Raw genomic sequence first — 13970 nt, forward strand, 5'->3', positions numbered from 1 at the left:
GAGGCGAACGATTTTTTTTTTGTATTTTCTATTAAGTTCCGTAACTTTAGCAGTTTCAATCATAAAATTGTAAAATTTGGGGGTTTTACTACTTTCGACTAGTTTAGCAACTGTGCTGAATTACAAAAATGTTGAACAAGAAACACAATTTTTAAAAATTTTCATTTTGGAGGCGAACGAATTTTATTTTGCATTTTACATTAAATACTGTAACTTTGACAGTTTTAGTCATAAAGTTGTAAAATGTGGAAGTTTTACTATTTTTGACTAGTTTATTAATTCTACTAAATTTGAAAATTTTCGAGCAAGAAACACAATTTTTAGAAATTTGCATTTTGCAGGCGAACGAATTTGTTTGTATTTTCTATTAAATTCCGTAACTTTGGCAATTTTAATAAAAAAATTGTCAAATTCAGAAGTTCTACTACTTTTGAATAGTGTATTAACTGTACTAAATTACAAAATGTTTGAGCAAGAAACACAAATTTTAGAATTTTTTATTTTGGAGACGCACCAAATTTATTTGGGTTTTATATTAAATTCCGTAACTTTGGCAGCTTTAATCATAAAATTGTAAAAATTAGAGATTTCACTACTTTTAACTATTGTATTAATTGTGCTAAATTACAAAATTCTGATCACGAAATACAATTTTTAGAAATTTTCATTTTGGAGGCGAACGAATTTTATTTTGCATTTTCTATTAAATTCTGTAACTTTGGCAGTTTCAATCAAAAAATTGTAAAATTTAGAGTCTTTACTTCTTTAGACCAGTTTAATTAATTAATTGTACTAAATTACACAAATGTTGAGCAAGAAGCACAATTTTTAGAGATTTTCGTTATGAAGACGAACGAAATTTTTTCGCATTTTACATTATATTCCCTAACTTTGACAGTTTTAGGCATAAAGTTGTAAAATTTGGAAGTTTTACTATTTTTGACACGTTTATTAACAGCACTAAATTTCAAAATTTTTGAGCAAGAAACACATCGTTTAGAAATTTTGATTCGGTAGGCAAACGAATTTTTTTTTGTATTTTCTATTAAATTCCGTGACCTCGGCAGTTTCAAACAAAAACTTGTAAAATTTGGAGGTTTTACTATTTTAGATTAGTTTATTAACTGTACTAAATTACAAAAATGCTGAACAAGAAACACAATTTTTAAAAATTTTCATTTTGGAGGCGAACGAATTTTATTTTGCATTTTACATTAAATACTGTAACTTTGACAGTTTTAGTGATAAAGTTGTAAAATTTGAAAGTTTTACTATTTTTGACTAGTTTATTAACTCTACTAAATTTGAAAATTTTCGAGCAAGAAACACAATTTTTAGAAATTTTCATTTTGGAGGCGAACGATTTTTTTTGTATTTTCTATTAAATTTCGTAACTTTGGCAATTTTAATAAAGAAATTGTAAAATTCAGAGGTTTTACCACTTTTGAATAGATTAACTGTGCTAAATTTCAATATGTTTGAGCAAGAAACACAAATATTAGAATTTTTTATTTTGGAGGCGCACCAAATTTTTTTGCATTTTATATTAAATTCCGTAACTTTGGCAGTTTTAATCATAAAATTGTAAAAATTAGAGATTTTACTACTTTTAACTATTGTATTAATTGTGCTAAATTAGAAAATTTTTGAGCAAGAAATACAATTTTTAGAAATTTTTCATTTTGGAGGCGAACGAATTTTATTTTGCATTTTCTATTAAATTCTGTAACTTTGGCAGTTTCAAGTATAAAATTGTCAAATTTGGTGGTTTTAATACTTTCGGCCAGTTTATCAACTGTGCTAAATTTCAAAATTCTCGACCACGAAATACAATTTTTAGAAATTTTCATTTTGGAGACGAACGAATTTTATTTTGCATTTTCTATTAAATTCTGTAACTTTAACAGTTTCAATCATAAAATTGTAAAATTTGGGGGTTTTACTACTTTTGACTAATTTATTAACTGTACTAAATTACAAAAATGTTAAGCAAGAAACACAATTTAAAAAAAAATTCATTTTAGAAGCGAACGAATTTTATTTTGCATTTTACATTAAATACTGTAACTTTGACAGTTTAAGTCATAAAATTGTAAAAATGGGAGATTTTACTACTTTCAACTTGCCTATTAATTGTGCTAAATTAGAAAATTTTTGAGCAAGAAATACAATTTTTAAAAATTTTTCATTTTGGAGGCGAACGAATTTTATTTTGCATTTTCTATTAAATTCTGTAACCTTGGCAGTTTCAATTATAAAATTGTAAAATTTGGTAGTTTTAATACTTTCGACTAGTTTATCAACTGTGCTAAATTACAAAATTCTCGACCACGAAATACAATTTTTAGAAATTTTCATTTTGGAGGCGAACGAATTTTATTTTGCATTTTCTATTAAATTCTGTAACTTTGGCAGTTTCAATTATAAAATTGTAAAACTAGGTGGTTTTAATACTTTCGACTAGTTTATCAACTGTGCTAAATTACAAAATTCTGACCACAAAATACAATTTTTAGAAATTTTCATTTCGGAGGCGAAGGAATTTTATTTTGCATTTTACATTAAATTCTGTAACTTTAACCGTTTTAATCATAAAGTAGTAAAATTTGGAAGTTCTACTATTTTTGACAAGTTTATCAACTGTACTAAATTTGAAAATTTTTGAGCAAAAACACAATTTTTGAAAACGAAGAAGTCGTTGAGCTGTACCAGCTGGGCATTCCATCCTTACCTAATTTGGATGCTGCAAATCATCTTCGCACTGCAAGGAAACACTTTCATTAAACATTTTGCGTCAGGTTGAAACTACTGTCAAAGTTTTGACATTTGATTTATGACGGGCGCGAAAAATTCAAATTCAGCCCATAAATATTCGTTAATACAACGCATAAATCTTACAAGATATCGCAAATACGTACTTTTAGCCTCAAAGAAAAGCTCGAGAAAATGTGAATTGTGGCTGGAACACATGTGGTGAAGATGTTTTTCGATTCTTTTGGAAAGCTCTCACCTGCAGCGAATGACGATTATCGATAGAGACGTAAATAAATAATAAAACGAATCGAACTTATCAAATCAAATCAGTGTCACCAAGACTAAACACGCCACAAACAACATGAAGTTCTAAATATATCTGAAGGCAAAAATTGATACGACTATATTGTATAGTGTGAGCTTTGCATAAATAATTTTCCTTGAAAACTTGGAAGATGGCTATAAATCTTTTACACGGCGGCGTATAAATTCTGTAAAACAACAGATACTTTCTGCCTAAAACTCGTAAATTGCAAATTACAAACTTCACATTTTGGTACTAAAGTCGTAAAACATTATATGAAGTTACGACGCGCTGCGCCACAATAAAGGGGAAATTATTGCAAAAATCGCGATTTTAGTGATCGTCAATTTTCATGTAATTTGACATATCGGGTAATATAAGAGCAGTGATGGTAAAAATAGGTAAAAATGTTTGAAAATTGAAAAATAATTAAGAAATACAATTTTTAGAAATTTTTCATTTTGGAGGCGAAGGAATTTTATTTGGCATTTTCTATCAAATTCTGTAACTTCGGCAGTTTTAGTCATAAAATTGTAAAATTTAGAGGTTTTCCTACTTTAGACTAGTTTATTAACTGAACTAAATTACAAAAATGTTGAGCAAGAAACACAATATTTAGAAATTTTCGTTTTGGAGGCGAACGAATTTTATTTTGCATTTTACATTATATTCCGTAACTTTGACAGTTTTAATTACAAAACAGCAAAATTTGGAGGTTTTACTAATTTTGACAAGTTTCTTAACAGTACTAAATTACAAAATGTTTGAGCAAGAAACACAAATTTTAGAATTTTTTATTTTGGAGACGCACCAATTTTTTTTGCATTTTATATTAAATTCCGCAACTTTGGCAGTTTTAATAATAAAATTGTAAAATTTTGACATTTTACTACTTTTAACTAGTGTATTAATTGTGCTAAATTAGAAAATTTTTGAGCAAGAAATACAATTTTTAAAAATTTTTCATTTTGGAGGCGAACGAATTTTATTTTACATTTTACATTAAATACTGTAACTTTGACAGTTTTAGTCATAAAGTTGTAAAATTTGGGGGTTTTACTACTTTAGACTAGTTTATTAACTGAACTAAATTTGAAAATTTTCGAGCAAGAAACACAATTTTTAGAAATTTTCATTTTGGAGACGAACGAATTTTTTTTGTATTTTCTATTAAATTCCGTAAGTTTGGCAGTATCAGTCACGAAATTGTGAAAATTGGAGGTTTTACTACTTTCGACTAGTTTATCAACTGTGCTAAATTACAAAATTCTCGAGCCCGAAATACAATTTTTAGAAATTTTCATTTTGGAGGCAAAGGAATTATTTTTTGCATTTTCTATTAAATTCCGTAACTTTCGCAGTTTTAGTCATAAAATTGTAAAATTTAGAGGTTTTACTACTTTTGACTAGTATATTTATTGTACCAAATTAGAAAATGTTTGAGCAAGAAACATAATTTTTAGAAATTTTCATTTTCGAGACAAACGAAAATTTTTTGAAGTTTTTATAAAATTCCGTAGCTTTGGCAGCTTTAATCAAAAAATTGTAAAATTTAAAGGTTTTACTACCTTTGACTAGTTTATTAACTGCACTAAATTTCAAATTTTTTGAACAAGAAACATAATTTTTAGAAATTTTCATTTTGGCGGCAAACCAGATTTTTTTGCAATTTCTATAAAATTCCGTAACCTTGGCAGTTTCAGTCATGAAATTGTAAAAATTGGAGGTTTTACTACTTTCGACTAGTTTATCAACTGTGCTAAATTACAAAATTCTCGAGCCCGAAATACAATTTTTAGAAATTTTCATTTTGGAGGCAAAGGAATTATTTTTTGCATTTTCTATTAAATTCCGTAACTTTCGCAGTTTTAGTCACAAAATTGTAAAATTTAGAGGTTTTACTACTTTTGACTAGTATATTTATTGTACAAAATTACCAAATGTTTGAGCAAGAAACATAATTTTTAGAAATTTTCATTTTCGAGACAAACGAAAATTTTTTGCAGTTTTTATAAAATTCCGTAGCTATGGCAGCTTTAATCAAAAAATTGTAAAATTTAAAGGTTTTACTACCTTTGACTAGTTTATTAACTGCACTAAATTTCAAATTTTTTGAACAAGAAACATAATTTTTAGAAATTTTCATTTTGGCGGCAAACCAGATTTTTTTGCAATTTCTATAAAATTCCGTAACCTTGGCAGTTTCAGTCATGAAATTGTAAAAATTGGAGGTTTTACTACTTTCGACTAGTTTATCAACTGTGCTAAATTACAAAATTCTCGAGCCCGAAATACAATTTTTAAAAATTTTCATTTTGGAGGCAAAGGAATAATTTTTTGCATTTTCTATTAAACTCCGTAACTTTCGCAGTTTTAGTCACAAAATTGTAAAATTTAGAGGTTTTACTACTTTTGACTAGTATATTTATTGTACAAAATTACCAAATGTTTGAGCAAGAAACATAATTTTTAGAAATTTTCATTTTCGAGACAAACGAAAATTTTTTGAAATTTTTATAAAATTCCGTAGCTATGGCAGCTTTAATCAAAAAATTGTAAAATTTAAAGGTTTTACTACCTTTGACTAGTTTATTAACTGCACTAAATTTCAAATTTTTTAAACAAGAAACATAATTTTTAGAAATTTTCATTTTGGCGGCAAACCAGATTTTTTTGCAATTTCTATAAAATTCCGTAACCTTGGCAGTTTCAGTCATGAAATTGTAAAAATTGGAGGTTTTACTACTTTAGACTAGTTTATCAAATGTGCTAAATTACAAAATTCTCGACCACGAAATACAATTTTTAGAAATTTTCATATTGGAGGTGAAGGAATTATTTTTTGCATTTTCTATTAAATTCCGTAACTTTGGCAGTTTTAGTCATAAAATTGTAAAATTTGGAAATTTTACTTCTTTAAACTAGTTTATTAACTGTACTAAATTACAAAAATGTTGAACAAGAAACACAATTTTAAAAAAAAAACATTTTGGAGGCGAACGAATTTTATTTTGCATTTTACATTAAATACTGTAACTTGGACCAGTTTTAGTCATAAAGTTGTAAAATTTGGCAGTTTTACTATTTTTCACTAGTTTATTAACTCTACTAAATTTGAAAATTTTCGAGCAAGAAACACAATTTTTAAAAATTTTCATTTTGGAGACGAACGAATTTTTTTTGTATTTTCTATTAAATTCCGTAACCTTGGCAGTTTCAGTCATGAAATTGTAAAAATTGGAGGTTTTACTACTTTAGACTAGTTTATTAACTGTACTGAATTACAAATATGTTAAACAAGAAACACAATTTTTAAAAAATTTCATTTTGGAGGCGAACGAATTTTATTTTGTACTTTACATTAAATACTGTAACTTTGACAGTTTTAGACATAAAGTTGTAAAATTTATAAGTTTTACTATTTTTCACTAGTTTATTAACTCTACTAAATTTGAAAATTTTTGAGCAAGAAACACAATTTTTAGAAATTTTCATTTTGGAGACGAACGATTTTTTTTTGTATTTTCTATTAAATTCCGTAACCTTGGCAGTTTCAGTCACGAAATTGTAAAAATTGGAGGTTTTACTACTTTAGACTAGTTTATCAAATGTGCTAAATTACAAAATTCTCGGCCACGAAATACAATTTTTAGAAATTTTCATTTTGGAGGTGAAGGAATTATTTTTTGCATTTTCTATTAAATTCCGTAACCTTGGCAGTTTCAGTTATGAAATTGTAAAATTTGGAGATTTAACTTCTTTAGACAAGTTTATTAACTGTACTAAATTACAAAAATGTTAAATAAGAAACACAATTTTTAAAAAATTTCATTTTGGAGGCGAACGAATTTTATTTTGCATTTTACATTAAATACTGTAACTTGGACAGTTTTAGTCATAAAGTTGTAAAATTTGGCAGTTTTACTATTTTTTACTGGTTTATTAACTCTACTAAATTTGAAAATTTTCGAGCAAGAAACACAATTTTTAGAAATTTTCATTTTGGAGACGAACGAATTTTTTTTGTATTTTCTATTAAATTCCGTAACCTTGGCAGTTTCAGTCATGAAATTGTAAAAATTGGAAGTTTTACTACTTTCGACTAGTTTATTAACTGTACTAAATTACAAAAATGTTGAACAAGAAACACAATTTTTAAAAAATTCATTTTGGAGGCGAACGAATTTTATTTTGCATTTTACATTAAATACTGTAACTTGGACAGTTTTAGTCATAAAGTTGTAAAATTCGGCAGTTTTACTATTTATAACTAGTTTATTAACTCTACTAAATTTGAAAATTTTCGAGCAAGAAACACAATTTTTAGAAATTTTCATTTTGGAGACGAACGAATTTTTTTTGTATTTTCTATTAAATTCCGTAACTTTGGCAGTTTTAGTCATAAAATTGTAAATTTTAGAGTTTTTACTTCTTTAGACTAGTTTAATAATTGTACTAAATTTCACAAATGTTGAACAAGAAACACAATTTTTAGAGATTTTCGTTTTGAAGACGAACGAAATTTTTTCGTATTTTACATTATATTCCGTAATTTGACAGTTTTAGGCATAGAGTTGTAAAATTTGGAAGTTTTACAATTTTTGACAAGTTTATTAACAGCACTAAATTTCAAAATTTTTGAGCAAGAAACACAATTTTTAGAAATTTTTTGATTAGGGCGGCAAACGAATTTTTTTTGTATTTTCTATTAAATTCTGTAACTTTGGCAGTTTTAGTCATAAAATTGTAAAATTTATAGGTTTTATAACTTTAGACTAGTTTAATAACTGTACTAAATTACAAAAATGTTGAACAAGAAACACATTTTTTAAAAAATTCATTTTGGAGGCGAACGAATTTTATTTTGCATTTTACATTAAATACTGTAACTTGGACAGTTTTAGTCATAAAGTTGTAAAATTTGGCAGTTTTACTATCTTTCACTAGTTTATTAACTCTACTAAATTTGAAAATTTTCGAGCAAGAAACACAATTTTTAGAAATTTTCATTTTGGAGACGAACGATTTTTTTTTGTATTTTCTATTAAATTCCGTAACCTTGGCAGTTTCAGTCACGAAATTGTAAAAATTGGAGGTTTTACTACTTTAGACTAGTTTATCAAATGTGCTAAATTACAAAATTCTCGACCACGAAATACAATTTTTAGAAATTTTCATTTTGGAGGTGAAGGAATTATTGTTTGCAATTTCTATAAAATTCCGTAACTTTTGCAGTTTTTATTAGTAAAAAAGAATTACGGAACACCCAAAAAAACTAGAAACAAGAAAAATTTTAAAAACGGTCTGATTGATCTCGTTTTGAATAAACGTGTTTCCATAAATTTTATTGCGTTCCTCTTTGACGCTAATCCGTAATATGAAACTAAACTTTGCATCCTTCGCCATTTTTCACCGTAATTTTCCCCGCATGTTCGCAATCAAAAATAGATCTAATCAATAAATTAACAAATTTAGACGACTAATCAAACGGATTTTCCCGATGAAATCTCCCTACTTTTTACTTCCGCCGTGTGCCTGTTATCTTTCGCAGCAAAACATGTCACGCTAATTCTGTTTTATGCAAATGTGAATAAAAATTTCAATATCTAATTTAGTCGTTTCGTAACAAGAAACGGGAAGAAAAAACTCATTTACAAATATTAAAAAACACAGAAAACACAGAGAACAAATAGGCGAGTAACACTTTTTTATTAGCCAGAGTCAGAGAGCCCCAAAGCGTTCCTTTGGCTTTAAACTCGCGCACTTCTTTCAGTTTTTCCAACAAAAGCCACTTCCTGCTTCACAGCTCTTGAACCGCCGCAACATTATCGCTCTCACGTCCAGGGAATAAATAATAATCTTGCTAGAATCTGCGACGATGTACGTCGACCCTCTTTATAATAAATGAGGCGTTTGTCGTCAATAACTTTTCGATCAATAACGAATTTGTAGTGGGTTTCCTGTACGTGGCTAATAACTGACAAGCCTCAAGAAATTGTGCCTAGTAAGCGAAATGGCGAGCGGTTCGCCCTTTTGATGCAAAACCAGAAGTGCTCGAAATATGAAGGGGCATCAGCTTTCATTGCTCAATATCTAGTTTATTTGCAAAGCAAACTTACAATATTGAGACTGATTTTACGCAGAATTGCACGCAGAATCCAAATCTGCGCTTCAAATTCAGTCACTATGTCAATTTTAATGACAAGATGATAAAATTTTCGGGTTTTGCTGCTTTTGACAAGCTTATCTATCAACTGTGCAAAATTACAAAATTGTTGGTGCCGATCGAACAATTCTACAAATTTTTATTTTGAAGCAAATCAAAGATTTTCCAAATTTTCTATAATGTTTTGTAACAGTGGCAGTATTAATAGCACCACTATAAAATTTGGCGATTTTGCTACTTCTGATCAACTTATCAACTGTGCAAAATTACAAAATTTTAGACTCAAAAAACAATTTCAAAAAAATTTATTTTGGAGACAAACCAAAAATTTTCGAAATGTTCTATAAAATTCTGTAACTATGCCAATTTTAATGACAAAATGATAAAATTTTCGGGTTTTGCTACTTTTGACAAGCTTAACAACTGTGCAAAATTACAAAATTGTTGGTGCCGATCGAACAATTTTACAAATTTTTATTTTGAAGCAAATCAAAGATTTTCCAAATTTTCTATAATGTTTTGTAACAGTGGCAGTATTAATAGCACCACTATAAAATTTGGCGATTTTACTACTTCTGATCAACTTATCAACTGTGCAAAATTACAAAATTTTAGACTCAAAAAACAATTTCAAAAAAATTTATTTTGGAGACAAACCAAAAATTTTCGAAATGTTCTATAAAATTCTGTAACTATGCCAATTTTAATGACAAAATGATAAAATTTTCGGGTTTTGCTACTTTTGACAAGCTTAACAACTGTGCAAAATTACAAAATTGTTGCTGAAGATCGAACAATTTTACAAATTTTTATTTTGAAGCAAATCAAAGATTTTCCAAATTTTCTATAATGTTTTGTAACAGTGGCAGTTTTAATAGCACCACTATAAAATTTTGCGATTTTGTTACTTTTGATCAACTTATCAACTGTGCAAAATTACAACATTTTAGACTCAAAGAGAACAATTTCAAAAAAATTTATTTTGGAGATGGACCAAAAATTTTCGAAATGTTCTATAAAATTCTGTAACTATGCCAATTTTAATGACAAGATGATAAAATTTTTGGGTTTTGCTACTTTTGACAAGCTTAACAACTGTGCAAAATTACAAAATTGTTGGTGCCGATCGAACAATTTTACAAATTTTTATTTTGAATCAAATCAAAGATTTTCCAAATTTTCTATAATGTTTTGTAACAGTGGCAGTTTTAATAGCACCACTATAAAATTTTGCGATTTTGTTACTTTTGATCAACTTATCAACTGTGCAAAATTACAACATTTTAGACTCAAAGAGAACAATTTCAAAAAAAATTATTTTGGAGATGAACCAAAAATTTTCGAAATGTTTTATAAAATTCTGTAACTATGCCAATTTTAATGACAAGATGATAAATTTTCGGGTTTTGCTACTTTTGACAAGCTTAACAACTGTGCAAAATTACAACATTTTAGACTCAAAAAGAACAATTTAAAAAAAAATTATTTTGGAGATGAACCAAAAATTTTCGAAATGTTTTATAAAATTCTGTAACTTTGCCAATTTTAATGACAAGATGATAAAATTTTCGGGTTTTGCTGCTTTTGACAAGCTTATCAACTGTGCAAAATTACAAAATTGTTGGTGCCGATAGAACAATTTTACAAATTTTTATTTTGGAAGCAAATCAAAGATTTTCCAAACTTTCTATAATGTTTTGTAACATTGGCAATTTTAATAGCACCACTATAAAATTTTGCGATTTTGCTACTTCTGATCAACTTATCAACTGTGCAAAATTACAAAATTTTAGATCCAAAAACAACTTCAAAAATTTTGCAGTTTTAATCAAAAAATTGTAAAATTCGGAGGTTTTACTACTTTTGTCTAGTATAATAACTGTACTAAATTTTAATATGTTTGGGCTTTAAACAGAATTTTAATTTTTTTTTTATTTTGGAGACGAACCAAATTTTTGGCATTTTCTATTAAATTTCGTGACTTTGACAGTTTTACTCATAAAATTGTAAAACTTGGAGGTTTTCTTACTTTTGACTAGTTTAATAACTGTACTAAATTACAATTTTTTTTAATAAAAAACACAATTTTTAGAATTTTTCATTTTGGAGGCGAACGAGATTTTTTGCAATTTCTTTTAAGTTTTGTAACTTTTGCAGTTTTAATCAAAAAATTGTAAAATTTGGAGGTTTTACTACTTTTGTCTAGTATAATAACTGTACTCAATTTCAATATGTTTGAGCTTTAAACAAAATTTTATTTTTTTTTTTATTTTGGAGACGAACCAAATTTTTGGCAATTTTTATTAACTTTCGTAACTTTGACAGTTTTAATCATAAAATTGTAAAACTTGGAGGTTTTCTTACTTTTGACTAGTTTATTAACTGTACTTAATTACATTTTTTTTTAACAAAAAACACAATTTCTAGAATTTTTCATTTTGGAGGCGAACGAGATTTCTTGCAACTTCTATTAAATTTCGTAACTTTTGCAGTTTTAATCAAAAAATTGTAAAATTCAGGGGTTTTACTACTTTTGTCTAGTATCATAACTGTACTAAATTTCAATATGTTTGGGCTTTAAACAGAATTTTAATTGTTTTTTTATTTTGGAGACGAACCAAATTTTTGGCATTTTCTATTAAATTTCGTAACTTTGACAGTTTTAATCATAAAATTGTAAAACTTGGAGGTTTTCTTACTTTTGACTAGTTTATTAACTGTACTAAATTACAATTTTTTTTAACAAAAAACACAACTTTTAGAATTTTTCATTTTGGAGGCGAACGAGATTTTTTGCAATTTCTATTAAGTTTTGTAACTTTTGCAGTTTTAATCAAAAAATTGTAAAAGTCGGAGGTTTTACTACTTTTGTCTAGTGTAATAACTGTACTAAATTTCAATATGTTTGAGCAAGAAACACAATTTTAAGAATTTTTTTATTTTGGAAACGAACCAAATTTTTTTGCATTTTATATTAAATTCCGTAACTTTGGCAGTTTTAATCATCAAATTGTAAAATTTGGAGGTTTTACAACTTTTGACTTGTGTATTAACTGTACTAAATTACAAAATGTTTCAGCAAGAAACACAATTTGTAGAAATTTTTATTTTGGAGACGAACCAATTTTTTTTGCATTTTCTATTAAATAACGTAACTTTGGCAGTTTTAACCATAAAATTGTAAAATTTAAAGGCTTTACTATTTTTGACTAGTTTATCAACTGTGCAAAATTATAAAATTGTTGGTGCCGAAAGAACAATTTTAGAAGTTTTTATTTTGGAAGCCAACAAAAATTTTTCATATTTTCTATAATATTTTGTAACATTGGCAGTTTTAATAGCACCACTATAAAATTTTGCGATTTTGCTACTTCTGATCAACTTATCAACTGTGCAAAATTACAAAATTTTAGACCCAAATAGAACAATTTCAAAAAAAATTATTTTGGATATAAACCAAAAATTTTCGAAATGTTCCACAAAATTCTGTAACAAAGTCAATTTTAATGACAAAATGATAAAATTTTCGGGTTTTGCCACTTTTGACAAGCTTATCAACTGTGTAAAATTACAAAATTGTTGGTGCCGAAAGAACAATTTTAGAAGTTTTTAATTTGGTAGCCAACAAAAATTTTTCAAATTTTTTATAATATTTTGTAACATTGGCAGTTATAATAGCACCACTATAAAATTTTGCGATTTTGCTCCTTCTGATCAACTTATCATCTGTGCAAATTTACAAAATTTTAGACTTAGAAATAACAATTTCAGAAATTTTTATTTTGGAGATGAACCAAAAATTTTCGAAATGTTCTATAAAATTTTGTAACTATGCCAATTTTTAAGACAAAATGATAGAATTTTTGAGTTTTGCTACTTTTGACAAGTTTATCAAAGTTACAAAATTGTTGGTGCCGAAAGAACAATTTTAGAAATTTTTGTTTTAGAAGCCAACCAAACATTTTTCAAATTTTCTATAATATTTTGTAACATTGGCAGTTTTAATAGCACCACTATAAAATTTTGCGATTTTGCTACTTCTGATCAATTTATCAACTGTGCAGTTTTACAAAGTTTTAGACTTAGAAATAACAATTTCAGAAATTTTTATTTTGGAGATGAACCAAAAATTTTCGAAATATTCTATAAAATTCTGTAACTATGCCAATTTTAATGACAAAATAATAAAAAATTTCCGGCTTTGCTACTTTTGACAAGCTTATCAACTGTGCAAAATTACACAATTGTTGGTGCCGAAAGAACAATTTTACAAATTTTAATTTTGGAAGCAAACAAAAAAATTTTTCAATTTTCCATAATATTTTGTAACATTGGCAATTTTAATAGCACCACTATGAAATTTTGCGACTTTGCTCCTTCTGATCAACTTATCTTCTGTGCAAATTTACAAAATTTTAGACTTAGAAATAACAATTACAGAAATTTTTATTTTGGAGATGATCCAAAAATTTCGAAATGTTCTATAAAATTCTGTAACTATGACAATTTTAATGACAAAATGATAAAATTGTCGGGTTTTGCTACTTTTGACAAGTTTATCAACTTTGCAAAATTACAAAATTGTTGGTGCTGAAAGAACAATTTTACAAATTTGTATTTTGGAAGCAAACAAAAAAATTTTTCAATTTTCTATAATATTTTGTAACATTGGCAGTTTTAATAGCACCACTATGAAATTTTGCGATTTTGCTACTTCTGATCAACTTATCAACTGTGCAAATTTAC

General features: G+C 26.9%; 1 protein-coding gene across 2 annotated transcripts in view; it reads right to left on the reverse strand.

The window, feature by feature from the left end:
• LOC148170751 (beta1,4-N-acetylgalactosaminyltransferase A-like) overlaps window positions 1-13970 on the reverse strand; it is a 203296-nt gene that overhangs the window by 31987 nt on the left and 157339 nt on the right. Inside the window, exon 2 of one of the 2 annotated variants that reach the window (XM_088041578.1) lies at window positions 2732-2761. The exons of the other annotated variant lie outside the window; for it this stretch is intronic. The gene's annotated coding sequence lies outside the window, so the exon portion shown is untranslated. The remainder of the gene's footprint in view (window positions 1-2731; window positions 2762-13970) is intronic. 2 annotated transcript variants of the gene reach the window in all.

Source organism: Gnatocerus cornutus, chromosome 7 (genome assembly GCF_029298725.1).
Source record: "Gnatocerus cornutus isolate USDA-ARS CGAHR chromosome 7, icGnaCorn1.1, whole genome shotgun sequence".
NCBI lineage: Eukaryota > Metazoa > Arthropoda > Insecta > Coleoptera > Tenebrionidae > Gnatocerus > Gnatocerus cornutus.